At 50.8% G+C, this 24,212-nt stretch overlaps 1 protein-coding gene across 1 annotated transcript in view; it reads right to left on the bottom strand.

Moving 5' to 3' along the window:
• PLXNA3 (plexin A3) overlaps positions 1–15,606 on the bottom strand; it is a 460,104-nt gene extending 444,498 nt beyond the window's left edge. The window contains exon 1 of the mRNA XM_069209502.1: positions 15,390–15,606. The gene's annotated coding sequence lies outside the window, so the exon portion shown is untranslated. The remainder of the gene's footprint in view (positions 1–15,389) is intronic.
• Between the last annotated feature and the right edge of the window lie 8,606 nt (positions 15,607–24,212).

Here is a 24,212-nt window from a genome sequence, read left to right as displayed (position 1 = left end):
ATGGAGACAGCTTCTAGTCCATCTAAGGTCGATCGGAGGGTTCTTTGCAGCAGGCAAGCAATGAGGCACCTTCTCGTCCCCCTGAGGGTACTTCACAGCCTTCGAGTATGGAGGCTGCTTCTTGTCATACTACATGTTGACCTGATGGTACTTCACAGCCTGCGAGTATGGCGGCTGCTTCTCGTCCATCTACATGTTGACTTGATGGTACCTGATGGACAGTACTTAGAGAGGGTGCAATCAAGTCTATCTATATCACTGAACAATACTAGGTCTCACATTTTCAAAATAAAAACTGAGAAAAACAAGATTGAGAAAATCCAAAGATTATGAAGAGTGCAAGAGTTCAGGTGACAGATTAAATTATGGTTTAGCTATAGGATTACAGTGAGATGAGGTAAGGGAATAAAACAGGGTCAGGATTATGGACAGTGCTAGGGTTCAGGTGACAGATTAAATTATGGTTAGTTGTAGGATTATGGTGAGCTGAGGTCAGAGTAGGAGATAGGTTAGGATTTTGAACAGTGCTAGGGTTCAGGTGACTGATATGGTTAGTTACTGGATTACAGTGAGCTGAGGTCAGGGCAGGAGATAGGGTTGGGATTATGGACAGTGTTAGGGTTCAGGTGACTGATATGGTTAGTTACTGGATTACGGTGAGCTGAGGTCAGGGCAGGAGATAGGGTTGGGATTATGGACAGTGTTAGGGTTCAGGTGATTGATGGTTATGGCTAGTCACTGGATTACGGTGAGCTGAGGTCAGGGCAGGAGATAGGGTTTGGATTATGGATAGTGCTAGGGTTCAGGTGATTGATGGTTATGGCTAGTTACTGGATTACGGTGAGCTGAGGTCAGGGCAGGAGATAGGGTTTGGATTATGGACAGTGCTGGGGTTCAGGTGAGGGTAACGCACAGAGCAGATTACAGGTAGGGATGGATAAACGATCAGGTCAGTGATAGGTTTGTGGTTAAGGTTTAGGGTACTTTGTAGTAAGGGGTAAGTAACGGAGGTCGGATTTGAGGCCAAAGATAGGAGACTTTACAGCAAGAGTTCGATCGTGCAAAAGAAATTTCATACTTCTGGCTTTCAAAGCTGCTTTTTTAAATTCAAAATGAAGCTTCTCACATTTGGTTTGTGGGATTCTCACTTTTTAATTTCGAAATGTCAACTAAGACCCCCAGGGCAGCTCCTAGGGCCCCCACTTCCACAGGCATTGACATGCAAGCACTGCCTTCAATAAGCAGACAAAGAACAGCAGACATTACCCAGGGGTGGCTCCTCCATACAAGCCGCTCCCCTTGCCTCCACCTCTTCCCACCCTCCACCCCACCTGTAGCCTGCAAACCTTTTCCCAAAGAAAGATTATAAACTGTGTTTATGATAGTTTTTTGGGGAAAAGGGGGGCGGAGCCACGGGGGTGACGTGCACAGGGGGAGTGCTCAGCACTGCCCCTCACTGCACATGTGTGTTTGGCCGGCTGTCTCGGGCCGGGCAAACACACATGCGCACAGGGCTCTCTCCAGCCTAGCAACGCTGTTGCCAGGCTGGAGAAAGCCTGAACAGGCGCCCAAGTCTGTCTGGGAGCGCCCTGGTTGGGCGCTCACAGCCAAGCCTGACCCTGCTCTGGGAGCGAAGGGTGTTTTTTGTTTTTTACATTTTTTTTGTATTTAATTTAATAAATAATTCTCCCTGACCCGAGCTGCGACTGATTACCACACACCTAGCAGCAAATGAAGGGACTGCGGATGCCTGGTCCGGAGCATCATCTGAGCAGCAGTCTCAGCTTCCTTTCCAGCAGACTCAGTGCGGCCCCAGAATAGACTGAGCACCCCAGACTTTGCCACCGTCAAATAAATTAAAGCGGCCAATCAATGGGGCAAACGTGAAAACGAAGGCCTGTCCAAGGGCTCCTGGTACATGAGGTCTGGCAACCGGGGGCGGCCGCCCGGGGAGCTGCACAGAGGGGAGGGCGCCATCCACTATCTTTAGGCAGTGGGTACAGCTTCACTGTGCACTAGTATAAACTACAGCTCCGCCACTGTAGACAGTTCCACGAGGGGTGAAATCCATCCACTGCCCGGGGGAGGAGGGTACAGCTCCACTGTGCACTAGTCTTAACCACAGCTCTGCCACTGTAAACAGCTCCACCGAGGGGTGAAATCCATCCACTGCCCAGGGGCGGAGGGTACAGCTCCACTGTGCACTAGTCCTAACCACAGCTCTGCCACTGTAGACAGCTCCATCGAGGGGTGAAATCCATCCACTGCCCAGGGGCGGAGGGTACAGCTCCACTGTGCACTGCTCCTTAACTACAGCTGCACTACTGTACGCAGATCCAACAAGAGGATGGACTCATCCAGGGCCAGCCCCAACTCCTGGACCCCCAAGCTAACTGCAGCCCCACACTCACCTGCAGCCCCCAGACCCACAGCTACCTGAGCCCCACAGTCACCGGCAGCCCCCAGCCCCACCGGCAGCCCCCAGCCCCAACGGCAGCCCCCAGCCCCACAGTCACCTGGAGCCCCCAGATCCACAGCTACCTGAGCCCCAGTCACCTGCAGCCCCCAGACCCACAGTCACCCCCACACCCACAGCTACCTGAGCCTCACAGTCACCTGCAGCCACCAGCCCCACCGTCACCTGCAGCCACCAGCCCCACCGTCACCTGCAGCCACCAGCCCCACCGTCACCTGCAGCCACCAGCCCCACCGTCACCTGCAGCCCCCAAGCCCCACCGTCACCTGCAGCCCCACCGTCACCTGCAGGCCCCAGACCCACAGTCACCCCACACCCACAGCTACCTGAGCCCCACCGTCCACCCGCAGCCCCCGAGCCCCACCGTCCACCCGCAGCCCCCGAGCCCCACCGTCCACCCGCAGCCCCCGAGCCCCACCGTCCACCCGCAGCCCCCGAGCCCCACCGTCCACCCGCAGCCCCCAAGTCCCACCGTCCACCCGCAGCCCCCAAGTCCCACCGTCCACCCGCAGCCCCCAAGTCCCACCGTCCACCCGCAGCCCCCAAGTCCCACCGTCCACCCGCAGCCCCCAAGCCCCACCGTCCACCCGCAGCCCCCAAGCCCCACCGTCCACCCGCAGCCCCCAAGCCCCACCGTCCACCCGCAGCCCCCAAGCCCCACCGTCCACCCGCAGCCCCCAAGCCCCACCGTCCACCCGCAGCCCCCAAGCCCCACCGTCCACCCGCAGCCCCCCAGTCACCCGCAGCCCCCCAGTCACCCGCAGCCCCCAAGCCCCACAGTCACCCGCAGCCCCCAAGCCCCACAGACACCTGCAGCCCCCAAGCCCCACAGACACCTATAGACACCCCTAGCCCCACCGTCACCTGCAGCCCCCGGCCCCACCGTCACCTGCAGCCCCCGGCCCCACAGTCTCGCCAGCTGTGTCCCCGTCTTTAACAAGCAGGCTCCGCTCCTGACAAGCTCCTCCGGAGGGGAGTGGGGGCCGCACCGGCCGGTTGGTCCTGCAGGGAGGCCGGAGAGAGTGGTAACCCCTCTACCAGAGCCAGGGCAGAACAACCCGGCATCCTCGGGGAGGACCGGGCGCACCCAGAGAGGGAAGGACACACTAACACCAGGGAGGAAAAAACACCATCAACCGAGCAGAGCACCAGGGAGAGAGAAACACACCACAGCACCAGGGAGAGAGAAACACACCATGAACCACAGTGAGGGAGAAACACACCATGAACCACAGGGAGGGAGAAACACACCATGAGCCACATCACCATTGAGGGAGAAAAACACACCATAAACCACAGCACCAGGGAGGGAGAGAAACACCATAAACCACAGCACCAGGGAGGGAGAGAAACACCATAAACCACAGCACCAGGGAGGGAGAACATACAAACAACCGCACCAGGGAGGGAAAAACAACAAACCACAGCATCAAGGAGGAAGAAACATACACCTTAAACCACAGCACAAGGGAGGGAGAAATACACATCATAAACCACAGCACCAGGGAGGGGGAAACACCATAAACCACAGCACCGGGGAGGGAGAAACACATGAGCCTAGCAGAGAACCAGGAAGAGAGAAACCCTCACAAACCTAGAAAAGCACCAGGAAGAGAGAAACCCTCACAAACCTAGAACAGCACCAGGGAGGGAGAAACAATCCCTGCAGCCTCAGAACGGCACCCACATAGGAACAAATGCATACACCCTTAACTCAGGACAGCACCAAGCGCAGCCAGAGAGTAAACTAGAGTCAAGTGGCTTCAAGAAATGGCAGTAACTTCTGGTTTAAAGCTGTGAGGCCCGACAGGTGAGTGGGACCAGGGAAGGCGGAGAGGCGAAGCTCTCTAGGGCAGGCTCGGGTTATATTAGCATCCCATCTACCGGTTCCTGCCTTTAGCAGCCTCGGCTTCCCAGAGTTTAACAGCTGTGGAGACACCGAGCCATCCTTGGGATCCTCCAAGTCTAGACTAAAGAGCCAGCTGAGCCTCTCAGAAGTAGCACAACTGGACACTGCGCTCTTGGTTTGTGACATGTTCCTGTTTTATATCAAACGTAACAGCCAGAGTCTCTCTGTCGCCAGAACCACCGACATCAAGCCTTGGCATCTGAAACCCAGTTTACACTCACTGTTCAACATCTATCCCCACATCCTTAGGAATGGCCTGATGCATACCTGGTGCACAGAGTGCTGTAGCGCCATGAATCTTCACATAGTGGCTATGCATTGCCTACACAGCTGGGATGATGCAGGTCATGCGTCCAGCGTCCAGGCTCTGGTCGCTCAGGCCACAGTGTGCATTACTCAAAGCCTCCGAACACTGCAGATTCCACTCTCGCCTTGTAACCCACTGCCGAGGGCTATACAGGTTGTTAAAGGCCCTGAACCTAAATTAAAGGCCCGAGCCACAGGGCCTTTAACAACCAGTAGAGCCCTCGGCATAAGGCCGTTAGAACCTGCCACCTACTAAGGGCAGTGTGCTCTACGTTAAAAGGAGAAACATGAAGACAAACATTGGACTGTTGGGGCTCCGGGTGTTTACCGGCCATTATAAGCCCAGAGCTACCCCACTGCCTTCAATGCAGCTCCCAAAATCCCACTGTCCTCACTGCGATTAAGCCACGGACCGTGAATGAAAGGATATTAACAGCAAAGTATTGCACAGTTTGAACACACACAGGACTGCTGCATATGTAACAATAGACCCATAGATGGACTGTGTCCAGCGGGATTGCAATCCTCTAGTGAATGCAAGGGAAAGGAGTCCTTGGTAACCCTAAACTGGTGCGTGTAATCACAAAAGCCCCTCCAACCAAAAGCCTACTTTCCTGGAACACAAGCCCCTGATCTGCAATTTGTAGACCTGAAGCATCCCTGTAACAACATCATAAAGGGTGCACTCGCTCCCTCTTTCAAGCTACTGCTGGCCTAGAACCTCTCCCCATCTAAGAGCAGAACCTGAACCCTCTGGGCCACAGCCCAGAAGCCAGTACTGCCATCAACAGGTTCTTGGCAGTGCTGGGTGGTCACTGAACCCACCAATGGCACCTCCTGGTGAGATGGGTGTGCATGGAAATGATTTCAAAACAGAAATACTCATATGTCGTGACTGGAAAAGTTATGACCCACTGTGCGCCTGGCCTGACTATCTCGGACCACCTCCTCAATTATCCAAGAAGTTAAAAACCTTGGAATTACCATGGACTCCAAGTTAACTATGAATGCCCAAGTGGACAAAATAGCACGATCAAGCTTCATCACCTTGAAGACTCTGCAACGCATCTTCCCCAACTCGGAATTCCACACAAGATGTAGGCTACTATCTCTCTTGCACTATCCAAACTGGATTATGCCAATGGCCTCCACCATGAATCATCTCTATCTAATATGAAAAAACTACAAAGTATTCAGAACTCCGCGGTCAAGCTACTATTGCATGTAAAGCCACAAGCCCACATCTCCGCTATCTTGAGAGCACTATACTGGTTACCCGTTGCCAGAAGATCCACCTTCAAGCTGCTTTGTATCACCCACAAAGCTATACATGGAACAGGACCACTTTTTACCAGAAACAAAATAACCAAATACATTCAACAAAGAACCCTCCGCTCAAGACTGGCACCCCGCCTTAGAACACCACCATACAAGAAAAAGACTATAGGTGGTACATCCTTCTCCGTTCAAGCAGCCAAACTATGGAATTCATTACCCCCAAATATAAGATCCACGGATAACTATCTTGTCTTCAGAAAACTACTCAAGAGTTGGCTCTTTCCTTCATAACCACCATATTCAAACGGCTATTGACTGCCTATGTTGATAAATATTTATAATCTGATTATGTGTATATTCTAGTTCTATATAGGTCTTTAGAAAATATGTATCGCTAGTATGTCATAATAATAAACTACACACACACACTTTAAACCTGTTTGATGTATATTTACTCATGGTTTAAATATCTATATGTGTGTGCATATGTGTATGCATGTGTGTGTATGTATATATTTGTGTGTTATTCTAAGTTGAACATGTTCAGAGGTCATTGCATAACTCCTAGATATGTTGTTATACTAGATACTTATGAATCCCTGCTCTCATTTGATATCACACGTTGTCTACCCATCACCATATGTCATGTCTCTATCAATATATCCTCCATTCCCACTGACCCATCCCAAATCCATTCTACTACTTTCATCTCCTAAATAACTCTGCCCAAGCACTTCCCTTCTCTTCCACATCTAACTCACCCAAACCTCATTTTACTGCCATGATCTCCCAAACAACCCTACTATATTCTCCCTCATTTATCTCACCCTGCTATGATCTACCTAACCCTTCCACAGACTCTTCCCTCCTCCATCCCCCCTTTACTCATCCCAAGCCTAAATCCCATTACCATAAACTCCCAATTAACACTTCTGGATTCTTCCCTCCTCCACCCCTCCATTACTCCAGTCAATCTAACTAACAAACTCACATATCCACGGCTCAAATTAACTCATAATTATACTAAAATTGTACTCCTATACTAATCCACCACTAATTCCTTTTGGGTTCCGGAGTAGCATGCTACTCGCCGAAAACCGCTTTGACGCATTGTCAGGGGTAGTAAGCGCTATATAAATACTATTACAGTACAATACAATTAGGACTAAGCCTCCAGGCTTTCCGTTTTTACTAATTTTGACACATACATACAGAGAACAGTGTGTTTCTAGGCTGCATTTATTTTTAAAAGTGGAAAAAAAACTGAAAATTGTGCTTCTTGTGAGAGACTCTCCATGCTCTCTTTCGTGACTCCTAGGCAAAAGCAGAGGAAATAGACAACCTGAGAGTTAAAAAGCTGTATATTTCCTTAAATACAGGCATATGTTAACAGGTATTTGTCGTATAAGTCTGATATGTACCTCTGAGTGCAGTGTTTTGTTAATATGTGGCTCCTTAATTTGCTAAAACTCGACTGGTATCCATGCACGTCTAACAGATAAATAAAAGTGGAATTATACCATTTTATAACACTGTTTATTCTTAGAACACAAAAAATATGGATTAACTCCAATAATATGGCCAACAAATAACTATGGATACATTCAGACGGAAATGTTTTTTTTTTGTTTTTTTTTTTATAACATAAAACCCGGCGCCCTAATTATGACAAACTGGACACAACGAAGACTACTCCGTTTTTTTTGTCCCAGACTAGCACACTGGCAAATGTTTCGTCAAACGCCACCCTGAATGTGTCTGTTCCCCAACATTTTCTGAGACGCAGAATGTAGTTCCTGCAGTGTAACAAAGGCCTCTGATAGTTTGGGTGGTTAAAGTCCACCACGTGAGAAAGCTGCGCCTATCAGAGGCTTTTTCTCTGCCACCACCAGAAACCAGTGCCCAAACCACCACTCCTCGTGCCACACAAACCGAGATCCCAGGGGCTACCCGGGCTCCAAACCTGCGCACGCCTCGCCGAGCATCCCGTGGGCGTGGCCCCGTATCTGCCATCAGGCCCACTTACTTCAAGCATGCATCTCCTAGGGGGCAGGACGAAGGCCGGACAGGTCCGTGGCAGGGCCGCACAAGGCTGGGTGGCCCCTTGACACGAGCCACGGGATCGTTTTTGGGCACGGCGTGGGGCGCCGAGAGCAATTATACCCTGGCTAATGCAATCAGGAGCCCTTTCTGCCGCGCTGGATCCGTGCACGGGGTGGGGGTGCAGAGAGCCCTGTAATTAGTGTGGAGTGGGGGCGTCTCTCCTCCGACTTTACACACACATCAAAGATACCCTTCTCGTTAAGAGATACGGGCGGGGGTTTAAACCTGGGGCGTCCAGGGCGCGCGAGGATGTAACACGGGGCCCTGAGAGCGCGCGGTGGAGTTAATGTGGGGGGCGCTGGCTGAACCCGGAGACCCGACACCGAGCAGGGAAACTCGAGCAGGGAGGGGGGGAGGGGCTGGTAACGTAACCTGGAGATAACAGGGAGGGGGGGACACAGCTGGCAAGCTACCCAGGTCCACGCGTTATGTGCTGCTCCAGTCCAGGTGTTTTTCTATGAATTCTGGGACTTGTAGTCTCATTTGATAATGGAAGAAAGACGACTGCAAGTCCCAGAATTCAAACAAAAGACCTGGACTGCGGCAGCAGATCAGGCATGGATTTGGGGCTGGACCTGGAGTCAGCGGACTGGGCAAGGGGGGTGGTGACCTAGAACCAGTCAAGCGCTTAAACCAGATACCCTGTATGCAGGGTGGGGGACCTGAACCTGGCACCAAGCAGGGGTTATACTCGGAACCAGGTGCGGCCGATGGACCTGGCAACCGCGCAAGGCGCTCACTGGGAACCCATCAAATTCTGTTACCGAGAGCCCAGCACCTGGTGGAAGTCAGCCTGGAGTTCACAGACCTCTGGGGGGTTTAATCTGGACCCTCAAAAGAAGGAAACGTGGCTTTATCTGGGTCCCGGTGTCCGACCACCACAATGTATCCAGGGGCGCAGCCTAGTCAGTGAGACCCCTATTGGAGGGGGGGGGGGGGGGGGGCACGAGAGGGGTTTAAGGGACAGCGGAAAGGCAGAAAAATGCGGAACGGAGGAGTTACCAAGTCGGAGAAAATATGTTTTTTTTTTTAAATAACCAACATTTTGGAAGATTTTCAAAACAGAGGGGAATTGTGTGTGCGTTTGTAAAACTCTCGACAATTTGACAGGCCTCTCACCACACCCAAATGAACCCACTTGTGCCCGAGAATTAGAAAATATAGTACGGGGTGTAACACCTCAAACACACCCCTGAAGCTGCGCCCCTGGATTTAACCTCGAAGGCGCGTGACCCTGCAGTCCGCAGAGTCCTTTAAACCGGGCGCAAGATATGTATCCAGCGCCCAGAAGCCTGTGTGGGTGACAGAGTTTTAATGTGTGTCCCGAAGACACCAGGAGGGTGAGGAGTGATCTATCCCCGAGGCTGAGTGGCTGCCGGGCCGCCCATCATTCACAAGGAAGAACGGAACCATCTTTTATCATTTTGTGTCCAACTACTGGGACTGGATGTGGGTTTGGCCTGCTTCCCCGAGGCCCCGTTTTCATAAGCGTCCTCCCCCTCAGCTGGATTCCTGAAGCAGTAACAATCTACCACTCAAATATTTACTTTCAGATTTTCAGCTTTCACTGGCCTTCCAAGTCCTGGCACAACTTGGATAATCATCACGCGTAAACTCTGCGTGCACTGCAACAACATGGGCAGGACAACTGGAAAAATGAAAATCAGAAGTGCACACAATACTTCCTTTCCTTGGAGCCCGAGGGGATCAAGAACGGCTCACTGGCCGTGGAGGCAGGATTACCAGACCCAGTTGGGGGGGGGGGGGGGGGGGGGCATTTTTACTGCCCCCCCCAACCCTCCCTAAGAATGGGTGAAAACAGCACACGCCGGGCGTCAGATCATGCACACAGCTGCTTGGCGTAAGCCGACACAAATCTGCCTGGAATCGGGGATAATTAGGTGGCAGGGTTTCCTAAAGGCACCTTGTGCCTCTCGGCGCTGCAACAGCCGACAGTTCACACACAGAGGAGAGGGAACGTGCTCGGATTTCTACAGCGCACGGAAGCGCAGCACTCGGGTTTAAACGCATTTTGTTCAACGCTTCAAGGAGCGGCGCTTACAGCAAATTAGAAGCCCCCCCCCCCCCAGGACCCGGTGAACGACGGCGAGCAAACAGAGGCTAACTTTAATGAGAGGAATCTGAGGAAAGGCGCGAAAGCTGCAAACATATTTAGATTTCTATCCCCCAAAAAAAAACAAATAAAAAAAAAACTGATTCTCAGGGAAGGCAAAAAGCAACAGAAGAGGGTCACCTACCAATGGACCAAGGGGCACCTACAGATTCAGAGATTCAAGAAAGAAATATATATTAATTTTCCATTAAAAGATGAAGAGAAAGTGTAGGGGGAGATGCTAGAAAGATAGAGCATTGCTTGGCAACCGACACAGCGGGCACATTTTTTTCGTCTTTTCCCCCCTAAAATCCACTCGGTGTGGGCTTGTTAGCCATAATTAGCAAGGGGTGGTCTGGGGAAATGGAGCTTCCCAGCAAGGCTCTGCCCTAACAAACAACCACCGAGAGGACCCCAGGGCACCCCGATCCCAATGCACAGAAGACAGTCCGCGGCGCAGTCTCCGCGGCAGAAGACTGTGCATGCACGGCCGTTTCCATAAGAACGACTCCCTGTCACGCCAGGAGGCACTGGGCCACTGACAGATCGCATTAGCCAAGTGGCCAAATAAATAAAGCATGCAAGACCCAGGAGGCAATGGCAGTGCCTGCGTTGGGGGGGGGTGGCCCAGCTCGACTCCCTTCCATCAAGCCCGCTATCCTTCCCCATCACTGTCACATTGCGGCTGATAAATAAAAAGCAAGGTAAACTCTCAATAAATAACAATCATTATTATTCAAATGCACAGCGGGGATGAAAGGAAGCCACACCGAGCGGCTGCTCTCCAATGGAACAGGAAGAGGGAGTGGGGGAAGTCGACCTGCAATGCCGAAACTGCTCTCTCTCCTGGGGGGTGGGTAGGGGGGTAATATAAGCCCCTTCTGCTCGAGTTTAAACTGAAAATAAACTGGTGCCTAAAAAAACACAGCATTAGGTAATGTATGTTAGTCCTGGGTGCTGTGTCGCTGTAAGGAAACACAACAACATATTGTTCAGGATGGCCGAGCGGCCCAAGGCACTGATCTCAGAAACACAGCATCGCCTGCTCCCTGAAGAGGCAGCCAGGGACCATAGGATGGAGACACCAAGCCCTGGCTTTATAGAAAACAATGTACGGTACGCACGAATGTTCGTGCCGGGGACCCTAGGAGAGCGCCACAGCACAGGCTCCGTGCCCAGCATCCAGGCACCGAAGCAGAGGTTTTGCCTTAAAAGGGAAGGATAAGGTTCTGCCGTCTCTAGCCTCGAGCTGAGCCCAGGCAGAGGCTTGAAAGACACACAAAGAGCAGGTCGGTGGGGTTTCCTTGGATGACCCACGGAGCCAGCAGGGCCACCTGAGCCCGACAGCCTGGCACACTGCTTCCAACACGAGGGAGGGGGACAGCAATCTGAAGAGGCAGGAGCATGCAAGGAGGCGCTGTTCAGTGACAGCCAGGAGCACTGACAGCAAACTGGGGAAATGCTTGCCAATGCCTATTAACCCTCTGAACATTACCCACCTGACCAGTGAGAGTCACTCCCTGATGCAAACAGTTAACAGAGTACTCACTCAGCAGTCTCAGCCAATGCTCACCAACAACCTTCTCAACTGAATATTCGGGGACAGTGTCAGTCAGAACAAACTCATCGTAACACTCAGTGACAGTAGCATTGTTTGCAAAATCCGTCCGACACCCATGGCCAGTAATACATTGGCTAATGTCTATCCTAAACCACTAGCACTGACAGGCGTCCACTGCACAATGTCCCCATGCCACCGCGAGCAGTACCATGCAATGTCCCCATGAGCACAGAGAAGTCCACTGCACAATGTCCCCATGACACCGCGAGCAGTACTGTGCAATGTCCCCATGAGCACAGAGAAGTCCACTGCACAATGTCCCCATGACACCGCGAGCAGTACTGTGCAATGTCCCCATGAGCACAGAGAAGTCCACTGCACAATGTCCCCACGACACCGCGAGCAGTACCATGCAATGTCCCCATGAGCACAGAGAAGTCCACTGCACAATGTCCCCATGACACCTTGAGCAGTACCATGCACTGTCGCCATGACACTGAACTGTAGGAGATGTTCACTGCACAATGTCCCCATGACACCTTGAGCAGTACCATGCACTGTCCCCAGGACACCGTGAGCATTGAGAAATCCACTGCACAATGTCCCCATGGCACCGTGAGCTGTGAGAGAAGTCCACTGCACAATGTCCCCATGACACCGTGAGCTGGGAGAGAAGTCCACTGCACAATGTCCCCATGACCCCGTGAGCTGGGAGAAAAGTCCACTGCACAATGTCCCCATGGCACCGTGAGCTGTGAGAGAAGCCCACTGCACAATGTCCCCATACACCGTGAGCTGGGAGAGAAGTCCACTGCACAATGTCCCCATGACACCGTGAGCGGGGAGAGAAGTCCACTGCACAATGTCCCCATACACCGTGAGCTGGGAGAGAAGTCCACTGCACAATGTCCCCATGACACCGTGAGCGGGGAGAGAAGTCCACTGCACAATGTCCCCATGACACCGTGAGCGGGGAGAGAAGTCCACTGCACAATGTCCCTATGACACTGTGAGCTGGGAGAGAAGTCCACTGCACAATGTCCCCATGGCACCGTGAGCTGTGAGAGAAGTCCACTGCACAATGTCCCCATGACACCGTGAACTGGGAGAGAAGTCCACTGCACAATGTCCCCATGACCCCGTGAGCTGGGAGAGAAGTCCACTGCACAATGTTCCTGTGACTCAGAAGCAGCAGAGGAACTGAACCATGCACTGTCCCCATGATGTCATGTGCAGTAGCAGAAAATGACCGTGCAATGTGTCCACGACAGAATGCTATCAATGTCCGGCTGACATCCGGGCATTAGCAATCCACCATGAGCGAATGACCCCTTGGAGAGCGCGCAGAGAAGTAGACCAATGAGTAACCAATGCTGGTGCCAAGCAAAAAACAGAAGTAGTTAACTATGGATTCGGGCCAAACTAGCACAGAGAGCAGAAACCACAACCCACGTAGCGTTGTCCACCCCATCACCGCACCAGAAGGCGCCTTGTAGACAGCACCGAAACAATTAGATAAAATGTTGAACAAACACCCCCTGCATGGAGCAATGCTCACCTCAAAACATGGGTCCTGCGAGACACTGGAATAAATGCTTTTATAAATATGGATCAGTGACCATCAGGTACGGGAGCATTCATTTACACTACTGGCGAGTACTCCAAGCAGTGGTGGTAACTGATATAAACAAAAAGCCTTCAGAATACAGAGAGACGCCTAAACCCGTGAATATATAGAATAATAATGCAAGGACCAGTGATGCTACAGGCAGAAGATACTAGTAGAACACACCTTCAGTCCTGCCCAACGACGGCTCCCTTCAACCCTGTCCTATCACGCGGGGAACACTGGCTGCCTTAAACCGCAGATATCTACAGTAACTTACAAACCAGTCACATTTAAAACACTGGACACCTTCAGCAACTTACAGACAAGCGGCCATTTAAAGTCTAAAAAATTGAGAAGAATTTCCATAAAAAGGGCAATTTAAAACTTTGCTGTTCTACAGAAAGAGTACGAAGGACATTTAAAACCTTTGCTATCTATGGTAATTACACAGAGTAGACCATGTAAAACCTTTGCTATCGATGGTAATTACACAGAGTAGACCATGTAAAACCTTTGCTATCGGTGGTAATCACAGAGTAGACCATGTAAAACCTTTGCTATCGATGGTAATTACACACAGTAGACCATGTAAAACCTTTGCTATCGATGGTAATCACAGAGTAGACCATGTAAAACCTTTGCTATCGGTGGTAATCACACATAGACCATGTAAAACCTTTGCTATCGGTGGTAATCACAGAGCAGACCATGTAAAACCTTTGCTATCGGTGGTAATCACAGAGTAGACCATGTAAAACCTTTGCTATCGATGGTAATCACAGAGTAGACCATGTAAAACCTTTGCTATCGGTGGTAATCACACATAGACCATGTAAAACCTTTGCTATCGGTGGTAATCACACATAGACCATGTAAAACCTTTGCTATCGGTGGTAATCACAGAGCAGACCATGTAAAACCTCGGACACGCACAGACCCGAGCGGGCCACGCTATTTAATGCCACGGACACTGAGGGTCCCAAGTCACACTCGGTTACAAGCCTCGGAGAAGTCCATCTGACTATCCGAAGAAACCAGAGGCGTGATAGCGCACTGGGAACGTTTTTTTAATCTAAAAAAAACTAATCTTGATAACTCATGCTTTCGCTTTTGTGTATGCATTTCAACAAACAAAACCATGCATATTTTTGGGGTTCGGGTACCAATGCAGCGGTTCCAACGGGGGGCAGCTGAATATCTTGTATGGCTCCAGGCCGAGCAGTTTACTAATACGCTTTCTAAAGGTATGCACCGTGATATCTGTTATCTTACAATGACATACAACTTGTTTATTTTTTGCCACAATAAAATAATTTGGCACTTCCAAACAATGAGTCCATCATCACATGAACTTGTACAGAATTGCTAAAATGCATAAAAAAAATATATATATTTTGTGAATGCCACCTGGGGCATTAGTTGGAAGCAATATCCTGGCGACCTCCAGGCAGATGACCTGTGGCTCTCGGTGAAGGAGCATTTTGGGGGAGGGGATCACGAGAAGCTGTCTGCTGGGGGACATCAACAGGTCACCCAGCGTTCACCCAAAAAGGGCACATTGTACTCTCCAAGGACGGACACCCAGGATGCTGGGATCTGCCAGGCGCAGTGCCAAGCATTCCATAGTGAGGGGCCTCTTAAGGTGCCCAAAAGGACTGGTCATGGAGTGTGGACAACTGACCAACATTTTATGTCCAGGTTGATAAAAAATGTAAAACAGCCACATATTTATATATTATTCCTTTAAAGAATACAGTTTACAATAAAATAAATCACACCCAGGGTTGTCACTGGCCAGTCATGAATTGCTGTTAAAGCACACAACACTGAGGACTGCATGCACAAATGAATGGCCAGATTGTGTCAACAAGAAAGGTGCCAACCCTCCGCTCAGGCCTGCTTGTGCCCAGCACTGTCCAGTGAAGCCTGCCTTCCTTCCTCTGCTGGGTGTACACCCCCAGAATTCAAGCCCCCGCCCCCCAAACGCTGCCCCCTGCCAGGCACCAGCACCTGCCGCTTTCCCGCTCAAAGTACCTGCGCCAGGCTAAGGTGACGGTGACGTCATGGCTCGCGGCCCCTGCCGCCGCGGCTCGCGCGCCCCACCTCGCGGACGTCTCGCGCCGGATCCTACTTCTCCTTCTCCGCTCGCCTTCTCCAGGGGATGTGGGCGTGGCCGGGGGCCTGACGTCACTAGCATCCGAACGTCCACCAGGGCACAGATCCGCGCGCTGCCGCCTCCTCCACGGCCACTGAGGCGCGCGCGGCTAGGAAAGCGGCTTTTAAATGCGGAATGTACCATCACCTTCTTGGACTCGGGGGGGGGGAGGCGTATCTTTAGGACCCTTTGAGCAGCCCCACCTTGAAAGACTTGCCACCCGTTCACAGAGGTGGGCATGCAGAAGTAGTGTTCAGTTGTATAAGGATACAAAGCTTTACTGTTCCGCGGGTTGTATTGTTAGCCCCGTCTGTGTTTCAGAGTGGTGCGCTCCTGGCTAGCTCTCTTAAAGGGCCAGCACCGGCCCGCGGTGGAAAAACACAGAGGAGCGGAGTGTTGTGATTTAAAGCCCCTGCACGCGCTAGTGACCACGGCACACGCGGGGGCTGTGACACCCTGGGGTGCTCGATTATAGCCTGGTGGTGCTTTCAGAGCACCAGAGAGTAAGAGGACAGCTGGGCAGGTTTCCCAGGTCCATCTACGATGTGCTGCTCTAGTCCAGGATTTTTATTGGAATTCTGGGATTTGTAGTCTTGTGTACCCCATTATAAAACACGACTTCAAGTCCCAGAATTCAAAGGAAACAAAAACTGAAATGGAGCAACAGATCACTAATAGACCTAGGAAACCTGACAGCGATGACAGGATGCTGAGCACTTACAAACGCTTAGTATTCTCAGTGCAGTATGCCAGACCCCGCAGGCCCTGCCAAGTACCACGCATCAGGCGTTAGACTAACGCATTTCAGTGTGGCGGTTTGCATCACCGCACTGAAAAGAAATGTCACGCATTATAACGCCTCCTTAGCTGTCAAGCTGGAGCGCTTATATAATAATGCACCATATGAGCTGCAGTGGCAGGATGTGGCGCGCTCTGCTACCAGCAGATTTGAGGGCTCTGGTTCAACTGCTAGAGCTGCTCAGCACGGTTGCTACAATGTAACACTATAACTGTAAGGACACCAGACACCGTGCAGCGTAAGCAATCACTGACATCAGGGCGGGTAGAGTCAGTGCCCAATCATGGCTACCAAGACAGTGTAGTTGTTTGTGAGACTGTGACACATAATAGGCAGATCCACTCCTTCTTCCTGCAGCATGAGCCAGTTTTGATACAGTTATGGCTGCCCAGTGCTGTTAGGCAATGGATTATGGCAGCACAGCTCGTACCACATGCAGCGGTATGTTATCCCGTGACGGATCCGACCCCACTGGTGCCGGCAACCTGCTGGCACACACTCTGGCAAAACTGAGTATGGCATTGATTGGCAGAGCAGCTCTCTGGTACTGCTCCCATGCCCTCGGTATCCTGAGACCGGACTGGACCCCACCTTAGTGGCGCGGGCAGCTGAGACAGGGCGTCCACGCCTGAGCCAGAATCATGGCTGGAGGGGATTGGTTCACGGCCCGAGTCGTTGCGGCCACAGGGCCACCAATTGCCGCTGCACCAGCTCGCCTCGAAACCTGAAGTAAGTGGGCCTGCCTGAGCCCGCAGCCGGGTATGTAGTAGTCTGCTAACTTGCTATGGCTGCTTATTAATAAATAAAATTAATGCTTCAATCATTCTGAGTTCCCATGCCTCCGGCCTGTAGTGTACTGAGTCTGAGAACTGTGCAGTCACGCAGTCTGACTCTGTTCTGCTCGGTTTTCAGCTGCCTGCTGTTAGCACACTTTAGTCCATTGACTTCCTAGAGTTTCTTGTTTCTCAAATCAGTGTAATTTCTGATCTTTATATCCCTCTTCTTGCTCGCGGGAAAGCGTCAATCATAGTCGCTGTAATCTCATTCATAATTATACTTAAATTATGCAAATGTCACACACAGCAATCTGAACCTTGACAGCAATGAACCAGCTCCTTGGCGACCATGGCTAGCAGGGGCGACAGATGTCATGTGAAGGGCTGGTTGTACTCCCTGCACACGCAGAGCACACAGGCAGTGCTGATAAGTTTCCCAAGTCAATGTGTGAAGTACGTGCTTGTCCAGGATTTTTATTTGAATTCTGAGACTTGTAGTCATAGACCGCCACAAAAAGTTTGTGGCTACCTATGCCCCTGACTGTACTGATTAAGGCAGTTGTCTTCAAACTGTTTAATGCTGCACCCCCTCCAGTATTAAAAAAAAAAATCATTGGGCCCCTCCCTCAGAATGGAAAAAGTTTTTTTTTCACAATTATTCTATAAAATTTACAATGATTTAATATGTATACATATATTTAAACCCTGCAGTTATACCTTTTAAAAATACAATCAAATGCACAATTTCTAACATAATATTCTGGTCAGCAGGTTCTTGCTAAAGTGTGAAAGTATCATTCTGAGGCCTTCCCCCTTTTGACACCTACCCCAGCCAGGATATGAACAGCAAAAGGAGTGGAGAGGATGTGGCGTAATCAGTGCTTAATTTGAGCTGGTGGTGTCCAGTGCTCAGCGCCAGCACTTAATTGTCAACCCCTGCGCTTGTGACAGCCTGCCACAAGGTGGCGCTGCCTGGCTAATTTAGAGATGACTACTGCAACAGTTTATTATGAATTCAATATACATTACAAATGACTATTACCTGCCTCCCAAGCCATTTTTATAGCTTTGGGGGCCTGGAATAGTCCGAACTGTCAAACTTGTAGACGTGTGATGGTCAGTAGTTGTGATGTTACTATCATTGGCAGCCTGGCAGGGGCAGTGTGTGGTGAAAGCTGTAGTGCCCTCCTGACAAGAGCCCTGGCACCTCTTTTTAAAAAACAAACAAATTAAGCCCTGGGTGTAATGGGCTGAGCTGCCGACATTGGAGCTGGGGGAACCAGGTCCAAGTCTCAGTTTCGGCTCAACATCCTGTGATTCTGGGCAAATAATCTCCCCGTGCCTACATTTCAGCGCCTTGTGACTCTCACGGATGTTTTGCCATGCTGTACAAATCCTGGATTTACTCATTTAACACAAAATGATGACCCCACAGAATGTGATGCAGTGCCTCATTTCTCCCATATTTCACAGGTATTAGTTGGGCTTGGACTGAATGGAGGCCCCCCTTAAGGGTTGGGGCCACCTCTGCCGCAGGAGCTGCAGGGAGATGTGTTATGCTCCTGGACAAAAGATGTTTGTAATGACCCATTACAGAGTTCACTACTGCTGATCTATGTTTTTTTCAGTTAAAATAAATCACACTTATCAGTATGAAGATTCTCTCGGACAGTGCCTCGCTCTCTCCAGGAATCAATGAAGGCCCCCCCGGGGGGCTCACCTCCCAGTTGAAGACCTCTGGATTAGGGTATCAAAGCAATGAGGCACTAGACAAAGAACATCAGAGCCATGCAAAGTTGCCAGACAATACACTGGCCCAGTATCGGCCATGGATCGGAAAGCATCGTGGTCAGAAGGAAATCTGGTGCCCTCACTGCTGCTGGTGAACAAAATAAGGTGGCATGGAATTCCCTTTGTTTTCACAGGTCAGTATCCTGGCTGATTACGTCAGAGCAGGGACTGAGCTCGGAACAAAAACAAGCATTGGCAAAGCCAATAGATCTTGCTTATGCAAGAGCTATTGAGCTTTGGCAATGTGTTTTAGCCATGTTGTACACTGTGTAGCTGCTGTTCAGCATGGTGAAAAGTTAGTGAAGTGGGGTATATTGAAGTGGAGTGGACAGGCGGAGTTTGGAGTGGGGAAGGTTGGGGTGGGATAGACTCAGGTGGAGTGGTGTAGATTGGAGTGAAGTGAGGCAGATTGAAGTAGATTGGGTGGTGTGGTGTGGGAGAAAGTGGAGTGGGTGGATTGAAGTGGAGCGGGATGGATTGGAGTGAGGTGGGATGGACTGGAGTAAAGTGGGGTGGGTTGGAGTAGAGTGGAGTGGAGTAGGCTGGGCTAGAGTGAAGTGGGGTAGATTGAGGTAGAGTGGATTGGCGGTAGATCGGGGTAGAGTGCGGCAGAGTGGAGTGTGGTGAAGTGCTGTGGGTGCAGTGGAGGTGGGTAGATTGGGGAGAGTGGGGTAGATTTGAGTGGGGTATTTTGGATTAGGGTGGAGTGTGATAGATTGGAGTGGGGTTGATTGGGGTAGATTGGAGTGTAGTGGGTTAGATTGGAGTGGAGTGGGTTAGATTGGAGTGGAGTGATGTAGATTTGAGTGGAGTGGGGAAGATGGGGTAGAGTTGAGTGGGGTAGATTAGATTGGGGTAGACTGGAGTGGGGTGATTGCAGTGGGATAGACTGGAGTAGTTTGGGGTAGACTGGAGTGAAGAAAGTGGGGTGGCGTGGAGGGATGTGGAGTGGCTTGGCGTGTCATAGAATGTCAGAGCGGAGGGTAGTAGATTGGAGCGGCGTAGAATGGAGTGGCATGGCGTACATTGGACTATGGCATGGTGTACATTGAACTAGTGTGGAGTGGCATGGTCTGGTAGTGCACTGCCTTTACAGGCAACACATTTTCATTTGAAATTACCTTTACATGCCATTTTACTGCACACAAATGATAACATGTGGGAATGTCGTCTCCCATTCTATTGATGTGTTTATATGGTGTAAGGAAATGCCTCCTTGGCATGGTTACCCCCTGACTTTTTGCCTTTGCTGATGCTATGTTTTGAATTGAAAGTGTGCTGAGGCCTGCTAACCAGGCCCCAGCACCAGTGTTCTTTCCCTAACCTGTACTTTTGATTCCACAATTGGCACACCCTGGCACCCAGATAAGTCCCTTGTAACTGGTACCTCTGGTACCAAGGGCCCTGATGCCAGGGAAGGTCTCTAAGGGCTGCAGCATGTATTATGCCACCCTAGAGACCCCTCACCCAGCACAGACACACTGCTTACCAGCTTGTGTGTGCTAGTGAGAACAAAATGAGTAAGTCGACATGGCACTCCCCTCAGGGTGCCATGCCAGCCTCTCACTGCCTATGCAGTATAGGTAAGACACCCCTCTAGCAGGCCTTACAGCCCTAAGGCAGGGTGCACTATACCATGGGTGAGGGTACCAGTGCATGAGCACTGTGCCCCTACAGTGTCTAAGCAAAACCTTAGACATTGTAAGTGCAGGGTAGCCATAAGAGTATATGGTCTGGGAGTCTGTTTTACACGAACTCCACAGCACCATAATGGCTACACTGAAAACTGGGAAGTTTGGTATCAAACTTCTCAGCACAATAAATGCACACTGATGCCAGTGTGCATTTTATTGTAAAGTACACCACAGAGGGCACCTTAGAGGTGCCCCCTGAAACTTAACCGACTACCTGTGTAGGCTGACTGGTTCCAGCAGCCTGCCACACTAGAGACATGTTGCTGGCCTCATGGGGAGAGTGCCTTTGTCACTCGGAGGCCAGTAACAAAGCCTGCACTGGGTGGAGATGCTAACACCTCCCCCAGGCAGGAGCTGTAACACCTGGCGGTGAGCCTCAAAGGCTCACCCCTTTGTCACAGCACCGCAGGACACTCCAGCTAGTGGAGTTGCCCGCCCCCTCCGGCCCGGCCCCCACTTTTGGCGGCAAGGCCGGAGAAAATAATGAGAATAACAAGGAGGAGTCACTGGCCAGTCAGGACAGCCCCTAAGGTGTCCTGAGCTGAGGTGACTCTAACTTTTAGAAATCCTCCATCTTGCAGATGGAGGATTCCCCCAATAGGATTAGGGATGTGACCCCCTCCCCTTGGGAGGAGGCACAAAGAGGGTGTACTCACCCTCAGGGCTAGTAGCCATTGGCTACTAACCCCCCAGACCTAAACACGCCCTTAAATTTAGTATTTAAGGGCTTCCCTGAACCTAAGATTTTAGATTCCTGCAACAAGAAGAAGGACTGCCTAGCTGAAAACCCCTGCAGAGGAAGACCAGAAGACAACAACTGCCTTGGCTCCAGAAACTCACCGGCCTGTCTCCTGCCTTCCAAAGAACTCTGCTCCAGCGACGCCTTCCAAAGGGACCAGCGACCTCTGAATCCTCTGAGGACTGCCCTGCTTCGACGACGACAAGAAACTCCCGAGGACAGCGGACCTGCTCCAAAAAGACTGCAACTTTACCCAAAGGAGCAGCTTTAAAGAACCCTGCAATCTCCCCGCAAGAAGCGTGAGACTTGCAACACTGCACCCGGCGACCCTGACTCGGCTGGTGGAGAACCAACACCTCAGGGAGGACCCCCGGACTACTCTACGACTGTGAGTACCAAAACCTGTCCCCCCTGAGCCCCCACAGCGCCGCCTGCAGAGGGAATCCCGAGGCTTCCCCTGACCGCGACTCTCTGAAACCTAAGTCCCGACGCCTGGAAAAGACCCTGCACCCGCAGCCCCCAGGACCTGAAGGACCGGACTTTCACTGCAGAAGTGACCCCCAGGAGTCCCTCTCCCTTGCCCAAGTGGAGGTTTCCCCGAGGAAGCCCCCCCTTGCCTGCCTGCAGCGCTGAAGAGATCCCTTGATCTCTCATTGACTTCCATTGCAAACCCGACGCTTGTTCTAACACTGCACCGCCCCCGCGCCGCTGAGGGTGAAATTTCTGTGTGGGCTTGTGTCCCCCCCGGTGCCCTACAAAACCCCCCTGGTCTGCCCTCCGAAGACGCGGGTACTTACCTGCTGGCAGACTGGAACCGGGGCACCCCCTTCTCTCCATTGAAGCCTATGCGTTTTGGGCACCACTTTGAACTCTGCACCTGACCGGCCCTGAGCTGCTGGTGTGGTAACTTTGGGGTTGCTCTGAACCCCCAACGGTGGGCTACCTTGGACCAAGAACTGAACCCTGTAAGTGTCTTACTTACCTGGTAAAACTAACAAAAACTTACCTCCCCCAGGAACTGTGAAAATTGCACTGTGTCCACTTTTAAAATAGCTATTTGTGAATAACTTGAAAAGTATACATGCAAGTGAAATGATTCAAAGTTCCTAATGTACTTACCTGCAATACCTTTCAAACAAGATATTACATGTTAAATTTGAACCTGTGGTTCTTAAAATAAACTAAGAAAATATATTTTTCTATACAAAACCTATTGGCTGGATTTGTCTCTGAGTGTGTGTACCTCATTTATTGTCTATGTGTATGTACAACAAATGCTTAACACTACTCCTTGGATAAGCCTACTGCTCGACCACACTACCACAAAATAGAGCATTAGTATTATCTCTTTTTACCACTATTTTACCTCTAAGGGGAACCCTTGGACTCTGTGCATGCTATTCCTTACTTTGAAATAGCACATACAGAGCCAACTTCCTACATATGGTATTAAAATATTTGTTTCCGCCACACTTCAGAATTACAAAGAAGTGCTTAATTTGTACTTTCCTAATTCTGATATAATGTGAAATATCAGCACAGTTCACTTTTGTTGTGTGCTTGAAAAAAGCCTTTCGTTTCACAGCAAGAGTGTCACATTAAGTCCCCATAAATCCCACCTTACACGCAGTGCAGATGGAGAGCTCTGACAACTGAGATTCCAAGAGCCTTCTGGTGCAAAATGGACCCAGCACAGAGTTAGCAACTCTCCAGTATACTGCACATCACTGCCGCCTAAGAGATACTAGAAAGATGTGGTGGGGTTGCAGGTACCGCGTGTAGTAGGTATACCAGAGCCCTGCACAGGCCTAGCGACTCCTCCGCGCAGAGCGTAGAATGACATCAGGAAAAAGCACACCTACCTGGGACTACCAGGACGCAGCACAGGGTGAGCAGCTCCCTGGTTCACAGAACAGAGAAGCAGTATTGGAGCAGTGTGTAAAGACGAGTCTGGGGTGAGGACAACAAAGTGTAGTAGAAGTTGAGACCTACCTAAAGGCACCGCAAGCCAGAAAGCTTGGCGACCAACAGCCACTGCATGGAACATCAGAAGCAGACATTATTTCTGTACAAAATGCTGTTAAGGTTATGCGAACCTAAGAGGCTTCCAAGAAGCAGATCAAAACACATTTCACAAATGTTAATACAGAAATAAACAGGAAAGGTTTTATTCAAATCTACCTTAAAAACTAGCTTTCTTTGGACAAGAGACTCCACAAATATACCATGCCCATAAAGCTCGAAGTCCAAAATGAGAGAAGTCCCTTTGCCAATATAGTTGTGAATACTTCACTGCTCGCTCTCTTCCCAGCCGATTCTAACACATACACTTTGGTGGTCCTCAGTCCTCCCCAGTTTGTCAGTCCTCAGTCCTCCCACGTTTGCCACTCTCTGTCGGCACTAGCTATAAACAGAATTTCTTTATATTTCTCCCACCACACCTGAGGCTTAAGACTTTGACACTCTGTTGCTGAGTATTGTGCAGCTGCGGCTCGCCAGGGCTACAGAGGAAGGGGCGGGCGAGTGGGGGGACTATTAATACATTAAAATATATATTTTTTAAAAACATAGCTCCGCGCCACCGCTCCTCTGCTGTAGACAGGCTGCAAGCACATGCTCCCAGCCTGCCCCGCGGCCAATCCTGAAGCTGCTCAGAACAGCATTAGGATTGGCTGGGAGCACCCAGCCAGGGCACTCCCAGGCAGACTGGGAGCCTGCCCAGCCTCTCTCCAGCCCGACAACACAGTGCTGGGCTGGAGAGAACCTACCGCGCATGTGTGTTTTGCTGGCCTGAGGCGGCTGGCCAAACGTACATGTGCACTGAGGGGAGTCCTGTGCACTTCCCCTCACTGCTCGTCACCCCCATGGCCCCGCCCCTTTCACAAAGAAAGAATAATAAACAT

This window comes from Pleurodeles waltl, chromosome 10, assembly GCF_031143425.1.
Source record: "Pleurodeles waltl isolate 20211129_DDA chromosome 10, aPleWal1.hap1.20221129, whole genome shotgun sequence".
NCBI lineage: Eukaryota > Metazoa > Chordata > Amphibia > Caudata > Salamandridae > Pleurodeles > Pleurodeles waltl.
Note: the sequence above shows the minus strand (reverse complement) of the source record. Positions and strands in the feature narration are given on the sequence as shown.